At 35.0% G+C, this 20,665-nt stretch overlaps 1 pseudogene; it reads left to right on the plus strand.

Annotated features, from left to right (window-relative positions):
- Positions 1-1,768: 1,768 nt before the first annotated feature.
- Positions 1,769-20,385, plus strand: LOC126720605 (subtilisin-like protease SBT4.15; annotated as a pseudogene).
- The last annotated feature ends 280 nt before the right edge of the window (positions 20,386-20,665 follow it).

A 20,665-nucleotide genomic window follows, 5' to 3' on the forward strand; every position in this document is an offset into this window, starting at 1 on the left:
ATAATTTTTTTTAACAATCATGTTACAATAGTACAATAATTACTAAAAATTGATCAATTGAAAGATAAAAATTCATATAAGTTCAAACTTTAAAATATAGAATATACAAAGAAATCCTGAAATTAAACCTTGTTTTAAACTTAAACAACTAGAACTATGACAAGATATATACTAGTCTCCCTTTGAGTTACCCTCCAAGTTGTTTTCAACCTACCTCGTGTTATTGATTGGGTTGTCCTCTTCATCTCTACTAGTACCATCCTTAAAAAAAAATTAAAAAAAAAAAAAAAAAACAAAACAAAACAAAAAACAAATCAAAACATTAAACATAATTCATACACTAGAATATTAGCTTTTATAAAATAATAACAAATAATGGTTAAAGAGGGTGCAAGAGAGGTAGAGAGAATTCATGACATGTATTTCATTTATACTCACCCCCTAATCTCCATCCATCCATTTATCTACCATCTTTTTCCAAAAGAGAGTAGGAATGAATGAAGGAACATTCTTATAATGATCTTCTTTCTCTGTGTACTTCTTAAAAATAGGATTTTTAATGTGAAACATTCAATCAGAATAACAGCGTTTCACCAATTCTACAAATTCTTTCTTCACTTCCTCATCTGGTTGCTTATGCTTAAAATGTTGAGCTCTATAGCAAGCATATAGATTTTCGAGCTTAGATCTTGGGTATTCACTAAAAGTCGTCCAAGCTCCATTCAGTTTTTGGTAAAAAAGAATAGTACTCTCTCGAGTAGCTTTTGGTGTGATGATTTTTCCTTTACTTTTACCTTTCCTTGCAATGTCTACCTTTTTTTTTTTTATAAGCCCTTCCCATGACTACCTACTATTAGTTAGTATTAATATGATGAAAGTACATAATATAAATATGTATTTCCAATATGATTGTGTTAAAGACATGACCCACTAGTAAAAGATGATACTCTAGTATAAGATGATACTAGACCTTATCCTCAATCCAACAATACTTATTGCTACAATCAGCACACAAATAATTGATTTTCATATCTTTATTTATTGAATGTTTAAATGCATACTCAAGAAAATTTTCAACCCCATTAATATATCTAGTAGAATGATGCATCCAAAATTTATCAACTGACATTTTATCTACTCCCTATAAAGCATCATATTATATAACTAACAACAATAATGGTTGCTAACACGTATAATTATGCACTCTTAAAAATAACTAGCACAGTTAACATTGGGTCTTGTAAAATAGAAATATCAAGGATTCGCATATCTGGCCACAAAATAGAAATATCAACACAACCTAAAGCAAATCTCAAGCCAAACAATTGAGATTAGAAAAATATGTTGCAAACATTGTCATCCTAATTAACTTTTTCAAGTAATCTATAGATTTTTAGCTCACTACAAGCCTTACACATTTAAAACTCACATCAGAGAACTCTACAAAATTTCTGCATTTAACATTCCTTATAGTGTTCCAAAAATTACCGCAATATATATATTTTCAATAAGATACAAAAGTTTGTATTTGCTTGTATACGAGATAAAAAAATAAAAAAATAAAAACTAATTATAAAAACATATATAAATAAATAGCTTCGATCAATATCAGTATATATATATATATATATATATTTATATGATTAATTATTTTATGGGTTTATTCTAAAATACAAAATGTGATGGAAGAACTATTTTATTGAAAAAACTATTATATATATATTTATATAATGCAAGAGCAGTGTTGAATGTGATGGAAGAACTAAAGATGGTTCAAATTTGTATGATCACCCTCTTCCTTTTGGCTACGCAGCTTCATTGGTCATTCACTCATGGTTCTGGTGACGTAGTTAGAAAGGTGAAGGCATTTTATAATTTGTATATTACTTGATCCATTCACTTCATATAATCGAGTTCATTCACTAATCAAAAATTTATTTTTCATTAACACATAGGCGTACATTGTGTACATGGGAGAGGCACTACAGTCAAAAGCCTCTGCTACTAATCTTCATCACAACTTGCTTTCTTCAGTTGTTGGACGGTAAGTGGGATGACAAAATATCTAAACATTGCATGCTTATATCTACTTATATTTTAATTTAAACAATACTAGTTTTCCTTTTGTTTCTTACATAGAATAGTTTTTTTTTTTTTTTTTTTTTTTTTTGGTGGTAATTTATACCTGGAATAATTCATGTATAAATTTGTAAATGAGATACAGAGAAAAGAAAAGGGATAAGAGAGAAAACATTCGAGTTTACATGATTTTCTCATACACCTCTCAGGAAAGTAAATTACAATGGAATCCAAATTTATAATAGAATTACATGCAAAAGTAAAAATAATCTGAATTTGAATTGCATATTAAATATTAATTGTCTCAATCCCATGATTTTTTCTAGTAATCAGTCCCTTAATTTGTTGACTAATCTCAAGATTTTCTCTAGAAATATATGTCTTGATTTGTTCTCTCTTTCATGGAAAGTAATTGGGTGAATTATAATTCATACATGGGTCAAAGATTTGGTGGTAGGGGACGGTTCCATTATGGTTAGGAACTTATCAATATGTATAGCATTGGGCTTTTTTGATGTTGCGGAAGCTACAAGAAAAAAAACATTTTGCTTTCTGAATGGAAAAAGAAACTAAACACGTTATCTTCTGAATGAAAACCTCAAATCCACAAGGTGATAGGTATCTGGAATCCACCAAAGAAAAACAATAGACAAATTCTGTGTTTTTATAAATCTGAAAACTAAACTGTCTTGGAGGCTACAATATGTTTAAATAGTAAAAAGAAAACCTAGGACGGCTAGCAATATGTTCAAAAGCCTAATTTGCGTTAATCACATAATTAGGTGGCAAAATAGTAAAATTTTTCCAAAAATAGCAAAATTGAGATAATTATGGAAATTGAAAATACTGTTAATTTCTAAGAGATGTCCCAAAATAGACGAGACATTATTTTGATTTTTAAACTAAAAGGTATTAAAGAAAAACAAATATTACTAAAAATATGAAAAACACAGTTTTCGGGGCCTTAACAAAGGAATTTGCCTAAATTTGGGTGACCTTTGAGGATTAAGGCTTGAGTCTTTATCAAAATGCTGTTTCCTTTCAACTTGTCAAATTTTATGTAATTCCGACATCGTCGCCCCGATTGCCTCTACAAGCACCCCCTTGATCTTGCACCATGACTTCCAGTGCCCATGCTACTCTAGGAATGCCTGTACTATCTATTTTACATCATTTTCTATGTATATAAAATTAGCTTTTAGGGTATAATCCATATATGATATAACATCACAGCATGCAACAAATTGAGTTATTTGGGTAGACAATTAAACCATCAAGTATTGTTGTTTTTCAGTGGCCGTATTGCTCAAAAGTCCATGATATATAGCTACACAAAGAGTTTTAACGCATTTGCAGCAAACCTATTGCCAGATGAAGCTGAAAGACTACAAGGTACAGACTAAAAACATCATGTTACACAACATTTCTTTCTTTCTTTCTTTTTCTTTTTCTTTATTTCTCTTGGGGTGGTTGTCTTATATAATTTATATACATATATGCATCTTTTATAGAGAACGAAAATGTGGTGTCGGTGTTTCCTAGTAGAATTCGAAAACTTCATACAACAAGATCATGGGATTTCTTAGGAATGCCTCCCTCAGTAAAGAGAAATCATCAAATTGAAAGTAATATCATTGTTGGTTTATTAGATACAGGTAATAAATTAAAATTTCTCATAGAGCTTTAACTTCCTCCTTGTTACATGTCATCATGGTGGAATTTTGATAACTTATTTAATTTTTTATTTTTCCTCCCCTTATTTTTTAGGAATTTATATTGATGCTCCAAGTTTTGACGACAAAGGACTAGGTCCTCCTCCATCAAAATGGAAGGGTAGATGCCAAGTAGTAGGCAACTTCACCGGCTGTAACAAGTAAACAATCTCAATCTCTCTCCTCAATTGTGACCAACCACAAAATAGTATGCCTAGATGCATAATAAAAACTATGTTGGTAGATCCAAATGAAAGTGATTTTATTCCAATCATAGCAGATCTTATCAATAATTCTAAAAATAAAATATTGTGTTTTAAACATTACTTAGTATAAAAATGAAATTTAAATAATACATCTTATATATTGTAAAGGCAGAAGCTTTGACACCAATTTGTTGAGAATAGAGAAAGTATAAAGATCTATTTGTTGTTTATATCCAAATAGCAATGGGGTTATGAAAAATAGAAATAAAAAAAGAAGAAACAATCACACAAGTAACACTCAGACTTACATGGTTCGACTTTTGGCCTACGTCCACAAGCGGTGTTAAGGAGAAAGTTTCACTAACAAAAGAGAGTACAAAGGTGGTACCAAAAGCACTCTCACAAAACCTAAGGCTCAAATACACCCAAAGAACTCACAGACACCAAAAGCACAAACAAAGTCACAACTTAGAACTCTACCAAAGAATAGAGGAAACCTTTTCTAATAACAAAAGTTGGTGCTCAGTCTGATTACCACCCATCAATTGTAGAGGGTATTTGGTATCAAATGATACCATATCAGTTGTATCAAAATCTAATAAGTGAGATACATTTGCAAAAAATAATTACCATGTTAAAAATGAAAGGCATGTGTTAATGAGTAGTTATTTTTACATACATGTCTCTCGTTTATTGAATTTTGATATGGATGATATGGTATTATTTGATTCAAAATACTATTTCCATCCATTGCTATTTATACAAGTACAAGTTAGTTAGGGTAAAAAGCAAAACCTAAGTCGGCAACCACAAGTCCTAATTTAAGTAGGACAAGTTCAATGGGATATTATTCCATGTGGCGCATATATGGTGGTTATAAAGCACATGATTCAAGCTGTTCACACATGGATCTTTCATTTAATTTCCAAGCTATTCACCCTTTTATGCAGCAAGGTAATAGGTGCAACATTCTACAACAACGACCCCATCAGGGCCAAATTAGATCCAAATCCATCCCCAATAGATGATGATGGCCACGGCAGTCACACTGCATCCACTGCAGCAGGGGCCTCGATAGCAGGTGCGAGCTTTTACAGTTTAGCCGAAGGCATAGCTCGAGGTGGGGTTCCATCAGCACGCATTGCAATGTACAAGGTGTGTTCAAACGGAGGTTGCAGTGACATAGACCTTTTGGCTGGATTGGACGATGCCATTGATGATGGAATTGACGTGCTATCAATATCTATTGGAGCGTCCGAAAGTAGCTTTTTTGAGGATACCATTTCGATTGGTGCCTTTCATGCAATGAAGAGGGGGATTTTCACAGCATGTTCGGCGGGGAATGGTGGCCCATCTCAATATACTGTGCAGAACGTAGGTCCTTGGATAATGACTGTTGGTGCTTCTTCCATTGATAGGTTGTTCAGGACTCCAGTTAAACTTGGAAATAACTTACAAACTGATGTAAGTCGCTTCTTTCTTTTTGGGATGGCATACAAAGTTTTGCTACCAAAAAATAAAATATATGATATAGCACTAGATTTATAGTAATATTTAATCTAACCAAAAATATGAAAATATTTCAAATGGAGATGATCCTGAAGCAACTTGTGGCATTAATTATGATGGTCTTGCTTAGTAAAGGAGTGCTTCCATCTAGGAACATGATAATTTTCTTTTTTACTTGAAATAGGTGGAATTCATTTTATAGTTAAGATTTTATTTTTTATTTTTTTTAAATCTAACTATGTATAGAATGTCACATTATTTAAAAGATTTTAAATGGGATGATTGTAAATAAAACAACTCGTCTCGTTTCAAGTGTAATAATATTTAGCAATGGAGTGCTTTTATCTGGGAGCATGATCCTTTTCCATTTCTCTTGATCATAATCACATTACATTTACTGGGGCATTGAATAACAGGGAATTTCCATCAACACGTTTTCACCCAAAAAGAAGACGTACCCTCTAACCACTGCGGGATTAGCAGCCAATAGTTCTTTATCTCCAACTTCAACTCCCTGGTAATTAATTAGAGAGCACTTTCTATTTCCTGATTTATACTGTAATTGAACATCACCAAACCTAATATATATTCAGGGTCAGACTGTTAATATTAGTAGCACTGATCAATTAAAGAATTGTGCAGGTATTGTAGTGAAGGAAGTTTGGATACGAATAAAGTCAAAGGAAAGATCGTGCTATGCAATGAATCAGCAAGTCAAACTTACATTAAGAGCATAGGAGGGGCTGGGGATCTCATATCTCTCGTAGAGAAGATAGATACCACCTTTAAGTCTCTCATCCCTGGTGCCTTTGTTGATTCTAGTTTTGCTTACAAAATTCTTGCATATGTCAACTCAACCAAGTAAGTAAGAAGAAACAAATTTATTATATAAAATGCCCCCCCTCCCCAATAATTCCTAGGAGGGTTGTTATTAATTTGAATTTTTTATTTTTGTTTTTGTTGTGACCAAAGTATATTCTAAGTTCATACTAATATAGAGCTAGCCCGCAGCCTAGTTTTTAATCCTATATATACCTTATTTAGGGTTCATTATAACTTGTAATTATTCAATTAATATAAAAAAAATAACTTGATATATTAACATTCTTAATGGATTTTTTTTTTCATTGATAAAATTTTCAGAAACCTCAGGCTGTCATACACCAGTCCAAATCAATACGCAACACTGCTGCACCCTTTGTGGCTTCCTTTTCATCCCGAGGTCCATCCAAGATATCTCACACAATACTTAAGGTAACCTTTTGAAATGATAAACATTCTAGGCATAAATTTGTGCACTTATTTTTAGCATATATACTAGTATGATGGTTTTAAATTATATTTGATTTGCAGCCAGATATTGTGGCACCTGGGCTAGATATACTAGCTGCTTACTCTAAACTTTCATCAACAACTGGGTCTCCTTTGGACGACCGGTTTGGTGTGTATAATATACTATCTGGAACTTCAATGGCTTGCCCTCATGTGGCTGGTGTTGCTGCCTACATCAAAACATTCCACCCTAATTGGTCTCCTTCTGCAATTAAATCGGCCCTAATGACAACTGGTTAGTCTCCTGAAATTCTCATGATGTTTTAAAGATGAGTGTCATTTTACAAGAACCACCATTAAAATGGTATCAATAAGAGGTTTTTAATGTTTATTTCAAATTCTCCAATGCCATCACAGTTCTCATTGTTTACCAACAATATGGATAATATGCCAATAAGTTTAGTAGAAATATTACCCATCTTAATATGTTTCCATATGTTATGTAAACTGTTTGATTCAAACATAAAATCTTCACTATGAAACCGATTTTCCCCATGATTAATGGAGATGATTATTTTCTAATAAGAAATGTATGATATTCATTTTATGAGTAAAGTTAGGGATACTAGAAATTCTATTGCAAAATCATTACAAACCTATGTGTCATTATTCACAATATATATATTAGTTATTGAAGATGCACCAATGAAATTCATATTGTCACTTTAGTTTGTAAATCTTTAGTAGTAAAATTTGTAATAATCTTAACATTTGTATTCCTTCTATATAAACAAATTAATCAAGATATAATCTCACATTTCCCAAAAATAAGTTTTATATAAAAAATTAGGCTTTTTGAGTGTTTTATAATTTTGCTTCTTGATTGATGATCAGCATCTGAATTGAAAATCAAGGATGACCAAGCTGAGTTAGCATATGGGGCTGGCCAAATTGACCCCATTAGAGCACTGGACCCCGGTTTGATATATGACATTTCAACATCTGACTATACCCGCTTCCTATGTAATGAGGGCTACACTGGGACACTGCTACGCTTGTTCACTGGAGAGATCACCAATTGCTCAAGTCTCCCAAACATTGGAGGACATGATGTCTTAAATTACCCATCCATGTATTTTCAGTTTACCAACGCTAAATCTAGTATATCAGCCATCTTTCATAGGACAGTAACAAATGTGGGCTCTAGAAAATCTATATACAAGGCAACTGTCAGGGCGCCGAAGAATCTAAAGGTCACTGTTATTCCGAATAAGTTGACTTTTAGTCAATTGAACCAGAAAAAATCTTTGTAAGGTTGAATTTATTCAACCATCTAATTGGCTTTATTCCGTGCCAAATTTGCTTGTAATTCAGCATTTAGTAACCCTGTATTTAGGTGGGATTGTTGTAAGGGTAGTGAGTGAGTTAGTGTGAAGATTGCTCAAGAGTGTGCAAGAAAACAGAGAGTCGCGGCTGGGACTCGCGACTGGACTCGCGGCTTCAACCCGCCAGAATCTGCACACGTGCCAAGCATGCTGGAAGATGAACAGTCATGCTAGCTGGAGCACTACAGGACAAAACAGGACAACTGGCCATACGGTTAACTCGCGACTGGAACTCGCGACTTAGTCAAGCCGCGAGGTCAAGCCGCGAGCCACCCCTGTTTTGGAAAAACCTGACGTTTCGCATTCCACTCCTCTTCAGTATAAATACCCTTTTAACCCACGATTGAAAGAGAGCTTCCAGAGAGAATTTTGAGAGAGAAACCCTAAAGAAAAACCAGATTGTTTTACCCACAATCTCTACCTTAGAGTCTCATCAAAATCCCTCACTCTCTTCCTCTCCATTGTCAAATCCTTGAGAGGCCTTTATACCAAACCTGGTTCTCACCATTATCATCTCTGTGAGACAGACGTTTGGAGTTCTGGGAAGCAGTTAGGAAGGAGCCAATCTTCATTGGTTGATGCTACGGTGTAGTAGCGGAATCCGGAAAGCTAGAAAAGAAAAAGGTTCGGCGCAACCTCGTTGGAGCAAGAAGCTTGGAGGGCTTAGGTGCATTGGGTAGATTAGGCTTGGAGGGTCTATTGCTGTCCTTGTATCCCAACTGTATTTTCTAGTGGATTGATTACCGCTTGGAGGGCGGCGGAGAGGTTTTTCGCCCAGGTCTTCGGTTTCCTCTTCGATAACATATCTGGTGTTATCGCTGTGTTTGCATCTTCCTTCCTCTCTATCTCTGCCTTTACATTATCTGCTGTGGTTTATTTTGTTGTGGCTTAGATAGTTGTTTAATCAATTCCATGTTATAGCATATGTTAAGTTTCCGCACACTAGTTGTTTAACATATTGCGTGTGTTGATTAAATTGGTTTTTGGGGGTCTAAACGTTCAAAAGTGTTTTTGTACACGTTTTTGAACTTTCAATTGGTATCAGAGCGGGTACACTTGTTGTGGTTTAAATACCTAAGTGTGATCCTTGACCCCTTGTGTTTATTTGCCATGGATTGTGCTTTGTATGACTCTTTGCATGATTTGGTTGGTGATGAATGTAACATGCCACGTGTTTGTGAAAATGCCTCTATGAGTGTTAATCCTCATAAGTGTGATGACATGTTATTTGAATCTATGGGTGTTGTTGACAAACTCTTCAAGAAAAATGCTAAGAAGTTTCAAAAGAATTTGAGCAAGTTATTTTGTGAAAAGGATGATTTGATTGCTAAGCTCAATGAATCCAACAAATTGGTTGAGAAATATAAAAAACTTGCTGAAATTTCTCTTGAAAAGCTGAAAGAGTTTGAATGTTTGAATATGGACTTGGATGCTAAACTTGTTTTGTCTAACAAACTTGTTGATGATCTTAAATGTGAAAATGAATCTCTTAAGATGCATGCCAAGTGTTTGATTGCTGAACCTATTGTTAAAAAGGATGATAATGTTTGTTGCAATCATGTTGTGGTACCCGATTTTGTGCCTAGTGTGTGTTCTACCTTAAAGGACAAATCGGTGTACATTCCTCCACATAAAAGAAATCAAAAGGTGGAGAGAAAGGCTGTTAAGTCAAAGCCTTCGTTTAGGTCTCAACCTAAGGCTTTGGATGGATCTAAGTTTGTTCCAACTTGCCACCATTGTGGTGTGATTGGTCATATAAGACCTCAATGTCATAAGTTGAAGAGGAAACAAAACCATGTTGCTAGATCCATTCCCAAAAAGCCTAGTGGACCTAAACGCATTATTTGTCACCATTGTGGTGCCTTTGGTCATCTAAGACCTCATTGCTCTAAGTTTCAAGCTCTTAAGAGAATCAAAAGAAAAGAGAAACTTGAGCTTTTTGGAAGTTGTGCTAAAAAGAGTAAACTGGATTTGAGTGAAAATAGCATGTTGTTAAAGAAAATGTTTAATGCTCTTAACTCCTTGACTATGTGCATCTCCGGTTCTCATTCTTCCAACCCTCGTCTCGCTTCTCTTGAGACACTCATTCCAAACAATCGTTCCGTTTGGATGAGGAAGGGTTCCTATGGTTGAGCTTTTGCTCTTTTGGTCCTTGATCTAATTCTTTCGATCTTTGTAGGACCCTTCATGCATTAGATGCTTCATTGTCATGCATTTGTGCATCATGCATATCTTTATATGCATTGTTTTGTTTTTGTTTTGATCTTACTTTTATGTCTTTGGTTTGTGTGTGTAAAAATCCAAAACCACATAAAAAGTAGAAAATCAAAAAGTTTGATCGACGTTGTTGAGTTTTGTCTCAAAACTTGTTTTGCCTTGTACCTTTGTGCTAATGGCTTTGTGCATTTTCGAGCATTGCTTGTTTCTTTGCACTCATATCACTGTGGGAGAAATCTTGAAATCTATGTGATTGTTGTAAATAGATCTTCAAACTTGTCATGAATGATTAGTGAATGGTTATGTTGATCTTGAAACTTGCATAGACTTGTGTCTATATATCTTCCCACTCTTTATTTTTGTTTTTGCTAAGAAGAGCTCACCAAATGTAAATCTCCAAATGAAAAGAGATATTGAGCTGCAAAAGCCTGTCGCACATTCTAGTATTCGACTAGGAAAAAGGGTAAGCGACCTTATATTAAAGAGAATGTTTATTCAAAAAGCCAAAGGCTTGTTCATTAAAGTGAAATATCAAATATCACTCTCACAATGAGAGGTGATTGTCTCAAGAGATCAAAATGATCAAATGTTATGGAGTAAAATGTAATGCTCCAAGATATGTTATCAAGTTTTGTGGGAGGTCATATATACATATTTCTATAATTGAGATGGATCACTTGATCTAGTGCTAATTGTGTATGTCTTGGTTGAATTGATCATTGAAGCTTCACATTAGACTAAGGACTATCTCATTGTTGATATCCACACACAACACACAAGTTTATGTTCAATAAATGCCATATTCATTTGTGTGATTGTACTTGATGAAATGTGTTTTCACATGCTCAATCTTTGTTAATTCAAGCGCAAAAAGATTTTTGAGTGTTTTAGGTGTTTTTGGAAAATATTTTGTTAAAAAATCTGAATTTTTTCAAGAAACCCAGTTTTGCCCTGTTTTGGCGACTCAGTCGCGGGTAAGTCAAGTCGCGAGACTCAGTTGCGTCTTCGCGGGTCATTTTTGGCAACTTGTTCGCGAGTGGAAGGTCCAGTCGCGAGGGTTACTCAGAGATTTTGGCGACTCAGCTCGCGACTCCCTCGCGGGTAGACCCTCCAGTCGCGAAAAACACTTAGGAAATTTTTCAAAATTTTGTCTTTGAGCATTTTGGCGGCTTGCCCTGGCGACTTAACTCAGTCGCGAAAATCGCGTGTTTTGCATATTGAGGGTTATTTTCAAAGTTGTTTTCAAAAAATTTTCATTTTTCCCCTCATGCATCATTGGCATTGTTCGTACCTTCATCTCTTGCCCTTGTTTCTTCTTGACCCTTTGTCTATTCCTGACAAAAAGGGGGAGAGTATACTCTAGAGTATGTTTCGGAGTATTTTGTCATTTCTATATGACTCTTGTGCACATCCTTAGGGGGAGAAATTCTATTTCTCATGCACATTTGTAGGGGGAGAGATATTCCATAGGGGAGATGCATATACCAAGGGGGAGAAGACATTGTGTTAACTAGAAAACCTTGTTCTGTTTGTTTTCTTGTTGGCTTTATGGTGTTTTGTGTTATGCTTTGGTGTTCTCATTGCATCATGTTTGTGCTTTGGACAAGCATATATCCTATGTTATTATGCTTCATTGAATGCATGTTCAGATGATCATTTGCTACTTGTTATACTTGTCATTTATTACTTGCTTTACCTTGAGGGTCTAATGTGTTTTGTGCAAGTGTTTCAGGGTACAAGTATATATATGTTCCAAGTGCATCACAGCTTCTCATCACTTTGAAGGGGAGAAATTTTAAACACTTTTAGTTTATATTGTTTAAGTTTTTATTCAATATAATGTGTTTGTACCCATATGCTTTTGTAAGCTTTCAGGGTTATTGTTTTATGCATAGTTTGTAGGCCTTGTGGTATGTACCATGCTTAAGTGCAGCCTTTATGCTATGTGGAATCAGTATTTTAAATCTTAATGTTCTGCATTGTGGTTTATGTACTGTCACTCTTGTGCCCTTGTAGGATTGTTCCTAGATGCATATGCCATGTGAGCTATGCATTGGTTGAGTGTTGAGCATACAAGTGTCTTGCCTTGTGCTTGTTAACTTGTATGTCTTTGTGTTCATTCCAAGTGTGAATGAACACTGTGATCACTACTTTGTGGTGTTCACTTGGTTGATCAAGCCATGGTTTGTTCATTAACTCCATCTTATGCTTGATCTCTTTTTGCCTGTTTCATATGCATTAATAATTTTCTGCTTACAATGATCATGGTGTATTGTTGGTTTTCAGGAGTTTATGTTCATATGATTCAAGTGCTTCACAGCTTCTAGAGTTAGGTGTGAGTGAGTTTTGATCAACTGTTCCCAACTCACATGTTAAGTCTAGAGTCTGTTTTAGGGTTTTGTCACGGAATAGCCAAAGGGGGAGATTGTAAGGTTGAATTTATTCAACCATCTAATTGGCTTTATTCCGTGCCAAATTTGCTTGTAATTCAGCATTTAGTAACCCTGTATTTAGGTGGGATTGTTGTAAGGGTAGTGAGTGAGTTAGTGTGAAGATTGCTCAAGAGTGTGCAAGAAAACAGAGAGTCGCGGCTGGGACTCGCGACTGGACTCGCGGCTTCAACCCGCCAGAATCTGCACACGTGCCAAGCATGCTGGAAGATGAACAGTCATGCTAGCTGGAGCACTACAGGACAAAACAGGACAACTGGCCATACGGTTAACTCGCGACTGGAACTCGCGACTTAGTCAAGCCGCGAGGTCAAGCCGCGAGCCACCCCTGTTTTGGAAAAACCTGACGTTTCGCATTCCACTCCTCTTCAGTATAAATACCCTTTTAACCCACGATTGAAAGAGAGCTTCCAGAGAGAATTTTGAGAGAGAAACCCTAAAGAAAAACCAGATTGTTTTACCCACAATCTCTACCTTAGAGTCTCATCAAAATCCCTCACTCTCTTCCTCTCCATTGTCAAATCCTTGAGAGGCCTTTATACCAAACCTGGTTCTCACCATTATCATCTCTGTGAGACAGACGTTTGGAGTTCTGGGAAGCAGTTAGGAAGGAGCCAATCTTCATTGGTTGATGCTACGGTGTAGTAGCGGAATCCGGAAAGCTAGAAAAGAAAAAGGTTCGGCGCAACCTCGTTGGAGCAAGAAGCTTGGAGGGCTTAGGTGCATTGGGTAGATTAGGCTTGGAGGGTCTATTGCTGTCCTTGTATCCCAACTGTATTTTCTAGTGGATTGATTACCGCTTGGAGGGCGGCGGAGAGGTTTTTCGCCCAGGTCTTCGGTTTCCTCTTCGATAACATATCTGGTGTTATCGCTGTGTTTGCATCTTCCTTCCTCTCTATCTCTGCCTTTACATTATCTGCTGTGGTTTATTTTGTTGTGGCTTAGATAGTTGTTTAATCAATTCCATGTTATAGCATATGTTAAGTTTCCGCACACTAGTTGTTTAACATATTGCGTGTGTTGATTAAATTGGTTTTTGGGGGTCTAAACGTTCAAAAGTGTTTTTGTACACGTTTTTGAACTTTCAATCTTTCCTGGTTGCGATACAGGGACCACCACAATTGCTTTCAATTAACCAAACGACAAGGTTATCAGCATCATTGGAATGGAGTGACGATACACATAGAGTTAAGAGTCCCATATTCATTACTTTGACTCAGCCATGATAGATGTTGGTGAAATTTCTTAGGCCTAATGTCTAATTTCTTTTGTTTTAGAAGAAAGGCCTAAGTTTATCAGATCTTCTACTAACGAGCCACCACCCCCCCCCCCCCCCCCCCCCCAAAAAAAAATCATCTATTATTTGTTATTTAATGGGTTTTATTTCAATGCAAAAGAAATAAACATATTTTTATTTGCAGCTTACCATTTTTGTTGTGTTATATAAATTAATTGCACAAATACATTAATTAAAAATGGCCAAAAATATGTCATTGATGATGATTATGACCTTATCTAAAAATTTTATGACAAAAGAGTTCTCCAATGAGCACTCACTAGGTAGCTATATAGAGCACCAAAAAGCAAGAGATTTAAAATAAATTATTTCTTACAAACTGCTGCTCGGACGTTCATCCCAATAGAGCAAGAGATTTAATAAATTATTTCTGACAACTCCCATCTTTACCTTACTCACATAGTTGCTCGCATAAGTTTGGCACAAAACACCTTTAACTTGGCCACTCAGTGCATAAAACTTGATGCTTAAGTCCAGAAGAGCAAAGTTATCCCCTTATGTAATCTCATAATTATGAACGCATTAATCTTTCTTGGTTATAGGCATGACTACTACTTTGATCTTGAAATTTCCTTCAACCTCAACTTCTATCAAGTTAGTGTTGTGAAGCCTTGTGATTGAAAAACTTGGTTATGATGTGGACTCTCACTTAGTGCCTTCACCATCAAGTTATGAGTTCACCATTGAAACCTAGGGAAAGGTGGTCATTGGAGTCATCCCAAATAAATGAATTCTTGGCGCCAATGAAGAGAGGGTGGATGTCAAAATTTTCTCATTTTTATTTTTCTACTTCTTTTTATTTATTTATTTTCAATATGTCAATTTGAATTCATTGTTTTCGTAAAAGCCATAGTTACTTTACACTATATTTGATTATGAAGTTTCTAGGGTATGTCATAAACTTGATGGATGATTTAAATGATTTCTTGACAAAATTTTGTTTTAATAATTTGATAAATTATGTTATATATCTTTAGGCTTTTTATTATTATTATTATTATTATTATTAATGGTAGTTTACTAACTTATTCATAAATTTGTTACTTTCAAATAATTAAGTTTAACCATAAAATAATCATTAATAATATTCCCACACATTGCATGGGTCTGTGACTAGCTATATATATATATATATATAAATAGGTAAAACTCAGAGAAAGTTCAATTAGAATTCTAAATTAGAGTTCAATTTTGCAAAATGCGTCTAAATTTATGTGAGGACCACAACATAATTATCTTTCCAAGAGTTCAATTAAAATTTGAAATTAAACTCCAATTTTGCTCCATGTACCTAAATTTATGTGGAGACACACCATTAATATCATATTCAAATCATGTACAGAATTAATTGTCTTAGAAGAACATATATAACAAATTTGCTTGATAGATTTTGAATTTTTCCCTTTAATATAACACACACACACTCTTTTTCGAGTATATATTATGTGCATGCCCAAAATATATGGCTATTGGGCCTAACCTCTACCTGGGCTCACAATCTATTTGTTTTGTGGGCTTTTAGGTTTCCTACTGTAGGTGGTCCTTTGCTCGGCAAACCCAAACATACTTCTATTTCCTCAAGCCTTTCTCTCTTCTTCACAAAATCACTCCTTTGTTTTCTCTGAGTATTTACTCTCTTTTCCCAATACTCTTCCCAGAATTGCCAACCCCCAATTCCTCATTCTCATCTCTTATTTATAGCTCAAGATTAGTAGAAGAGTTATGATTACTGTTAGGACATATGTGTTTCACATGTTAGGAACATGTGTCATTCTTTTATGTAATTGGCTTATCCTTTGACAAAACGCACTTTACTTGTATTTGGGTAAATTTAGGATGTGTTTAAATACTTCAAGAAACCATGTTTCAAGATCAAGTATTAAAGCCTTCAAGTCTGTTCAAGAAAACAAGTTCATAGTGCAAAATCATTAAAGCTCGACAGCTGGCTCGACCGCTGCATCTATCGAGCTTAAGGAAGCTGTTCTACATTCGGTGTGCTCAACACCTGCTCGACACCTTCTATTTGTCGAGGTTTTAGATTTTCAGAATTCCAATATGATTTTCTTGGGATCCGTGAATTTATCTTTGGGCTTTCTTTTCTCCTAACCCTAGACATATTAAAGGATCAGTTTCAGGGCCATCAAAGAGTTCACAAGTTGCTCAAGGTTTGAGCAAACTTTGTTCAAGTAAATTGTGACTAGAGACAAAGTTCTTGCCCTAGTTCATCTCTTTCTCTTGAAGAAGTTGTTGTGTATGTGCACCGTAGGGTTTTGTGACCAAGCATCTTCTTGGTCTTCATTGTGTGGATGAATTGAAGAACTTTGCAACCAACAACCTTCTTAGTTGGTGATTGAAGTCGCATACTGGGATCCGCGCAATTGGTTAGTCACGTACTTTGGAGTCGTGCATCAGAAAGAGGAACTGTCACTACAGAACAAGTCCAATTGGGTATTGGGGTAAGGGTTCAACTGTACGTTGGTAAGGTACTTGGATTCCTTTACTTGTAACCGCTTGTTGTGATAATAGTGGAGTTTCGGGAGTGGTGACCTGAAAATCACCCGGTGGGGTTTTTGCCGTTAGGTTTTCCCCATTCGTAAACAAATCACCGTGTTATTTATTTTCCGTTGCATATTTAGTTTATTGGTGATTTGTTTGTGCTATCACGCGTTTGTATGATAAATTGATTAATTAATAATTTGGCTAATTAATTAATTAATTTCTATCACAAGGGGTCATTCAGTTTGTGGCCTATCAATTACTTTAGGATATTAGTGGGTTTGGAGGTCTAATTCCATTGCCTTTAAGTGGGTGTTTAGGTGGCAGTGGGAGGAGTGGCATTGGAACTACTTCCTTCCTCAGAAAAGCCACACGGCGGTGATACTCTCCAAGGTACTGCCGAGCAGTCGGGAGGCGGTACCCCGAGCAATCACTGTCTTGTTTGGAATAAGGTTGACCGGGCAAGGTCCTGGTGATGGAACATGATGCGTACAGATTAAAAGTATTCGCCCAATGGGCTTTGGGGTGGCATGAGGCCTAGGCCTATGGCCCTGGAAGGCTTACATAAATTTGTTACTTTCAAATAATTAAGCTTAACCATAAAATAATCATTAATAATATACACAATGTTACACACTGGTTTATATAAATAACAAACTCTTACTTTGTACACTTTAATTTTCCAGAATTATACATTGTCTAAATTGTTAGGACATATGTGTTTCACATGTTAAGAACATATGTCACGATTTTATGTAATTGGCTTATCCTTTGACAAAACGCACTTTACTTGTAATTTGGTAGATTTAGGATGTGTTTAAATACTTCAAGAAACCATGTTTCAAGATCAAGTGTTGAAGCCTTCAAGTCTGTCTAAGAAAACAAGCTGAAAGTGCAAAATTACTAAAGCTCGACAGCTAGCATGTGTCGAGGTTTAGGGAAGCTGTTCAGCCCATGTGCTCGACACCTGCTCGACAGTTGGTCAACACCTCCTATTTGTCAAGGTTTAAGAATTTCAGAATTCTGATATGATTTTCTTGGGATCTGTGAATGTGTCTTTGGGCTTTCTTTTCTCCTAACCCTAGACATATAAAATGATTATTTTAAGGGCCGTCAAACAGTTCACAAGTTGCACAAGCATTGAGCAAACTCTGTTCAAGCAAATTGTGACCGGAGATGAAGTTCTTGCCTTAGTTCATCTCTTTCTCTTGAAAAAGTTGCTGTGTATGTGCACCATAGGGTTTTGTCACCAAGCATCTTCTTGATCTTCATCGTGTAGATGAACTGAAGAACTTTACAGCCAACAACCTTCTTAGTTGGTGATTGAAGTCGCGTACTAGGATCTGCACAATTTGTTAGTCACGTACTTGGGAGCCGTGCATCGAAAGGGGAATTGTCACTATAGAACAAGTCCAATTAGATATTGGGGTAAGGGTTCAACTGTAGGTTGGTAAGGTACTTGGGATTCCTTTACTTGTAACCGCTTGTTGTGATAATAGTGGAGTTTCGGGAGTGGTGACCTAAAAATCACTCGGTGGGATTTTTGCCATGTAGGTTTTCCCCATTTGTAAACAAATCACCGTGTCTTTTATTTTCCGCTGCATATTTAGTTGTTTGGTGGTTTGTTTGTGCCACCACGCGCTTTGCATGATAAATTGATTAATTGATAACTTGACTAATTAATTAATTAATTTCAATCACAAGGGATCAATCCGTTTTTGGCCTATAATAAATAATTCAATACATAAAAATTTTGAGCCTTTAGTCTCTGTTTTAACAAGTTGACAAGCTAATAAAGAAACTGTATATAACTAATTATAACTAAACACCTCTGCTAGCAATTCTAATTTTCCTATCAAGCAAAAGAAAGAAAGAAAGAAAAAAGAAACAGAAAAAAGAAAAGAAAAAAGAAACATCTTATCTGTTTTTTAAGCCTTGCACAATTAAAACTTGTGAGATGGAGTTTCTTTTTTATTTAGTAACCTGCATCTAATCTCTCCATCCCTATCTTTGATTAATTAGTCTATGCAAGAATCTTAAATGGAAATTGGAAAAAGTGAAAATATTATATTTTAGCATGAAAATGTCCACTATATTAAGAAAACACAAAAACAGAAAAACTTGGGATGTTTAAAGAAAATTCTGAATATAAATATAGGAACAAGAGAGAAAGCAAGAGCAGTATTGCATACAATGGAGAAATCAAAAATGGTTTGAATTTGTATGGTCAGCCTCTTCCTTCTGTCTATGCAGGTTCATTGGTCATATACTCATGGTTCTAGTGACGCAATTAGAAAGATGAATGCATTTAATAATTTTATAATTTCCATTCACTTCAGATAATGGAGTTCATTCGCTAATTAGAAATTTATTTTTCATTAACACGTAGGCATACATTGTGTATATGGGAGAGGCACCTCAGTCAAAATCCTCTGCTACTGATCTTCATCACAACTTGCTTTCTTCAGTTGTTAGAGAGTAAGTAGGATGACAAAATATCTAAACATTGCATGCTTACATCTACTCATATTTTATTGAAAAAATTCTAGTTTTTCTTTTATTTCTTACGTAGAATATTTTTTTTTTTTTTTTTTTGGTGGTAATTTATACCTGAAATAGTTCATGTAGAAATTTGTAAATGAGATATTGAGAAAAGAGAAGATAGAAAAGAGAAAACATTAGGGTTTATGTGATTCGGCTTAATGGCCAACATCCACAAGACAAGAGCTCAAAAGACTATATTTTCTCTTTAACCTTTCATGATAGTAAATTACAATGGAATCCATATTTATAATAGAAGTACCTACAGAAGTAAAAAGGTAATCTTAATTTGAATTGCATATTAAATATTTATTGTCTCAATCCCATTATTTTCTCTAGCAATCAATACATTAATTTGTTGACCAATCCCAAAATTTTCTCTAGCAATCAATGTTGATTTGGTCTTCACATTCATGAAAAGTAAATTATACATTCCAAAGTTCAAGTTCATATGTAAATGTAACAAATTGGGTAGAGTATAATTCATACATGGGCCAATGATTTGGAACTTATCAATATGTATAGCATTGGGCTTTTCTATGCATCTAAATTAGCTTTTAGGGTATAACCATATATGATATGACATCACAGTTAGCATGCAACAAATTGTAACATGTGGGTAGAAAATTAAACCATCAAATTGCCCTTTTTCCTGTGACCGTATTGCCAAACAGTCTAGAATATATAGCTACACAAAGATTTTAATGCATTTGCAGCGAACCTATTACCAGATGAAGAAAGACTACGAGGTGCACAATATAAACATCATGTTACACAACATTTCTTTTCTTTTTCTTTATTTCTCTTGGGGTGGTTGTCTTATATAATTTGTATACATATATGCATCTTTTACAGAGAATGAAAACGTGGTGTTAGTGTTTCTTAGTAGAATGCAGAAACTTCATACAACAAGATCATGGGATTTCTTAAGAATGCCTCTCTCAGTGAAGAGTAATCATCAAATTGAAAGTAATATTACTGTTGCTATATTAGATGCAGGTAATAAATTAAGACTTCCCAGGGAACTTTAACTTCCTCCTTGTTACATGTCATCAATGAGGATTTTTAATAACTTTCTTAATCTTTTCTATTTCCTCCCCTTATTTTTTAGGAATTTATATTGAGGCTCCAAGTTTTAACGACAATGGAGTCGGACCTCCTCCATCAAAATGGAAGGGTAGATGCCAAATAGCAGGCAATGTCACCGGCTGCAACAAGTAAACAATCTCAATCTCTATCCTTAATTGTGACCAACCACAAAATATTATCCTGGTAACACAATATTTGAATTTACAACCTTCTTTTTCACAATAGTTAATACCACGGTGCACAATAAAAAGTATGTTGGTAGGTCCAACTGAAACTGATACTATTCTAATCATGACAAATCTTATCAACAATTCTAAAAATTAAATATTGTGTTTTTAGCATTACTCAGGATGAAAATGAAATTTAAATAATACATCTTGTTGTAAAAGTGAAAGCTTTGACACCAATCTGT

Source organism: Quercus robur, chromosome 1 (assembly GCF_932294415.1).
Source record: "Quercus robur chromosome 1, dhQueRobu3.1, whole genome shotgun sequence".
Classification (NCBI taxonomy): Eukaryota; Viridiplantae; Streptophyta; class Magnoliopsida; order Fagales; family Fagaceae; genus Quercus; species Quercus robur.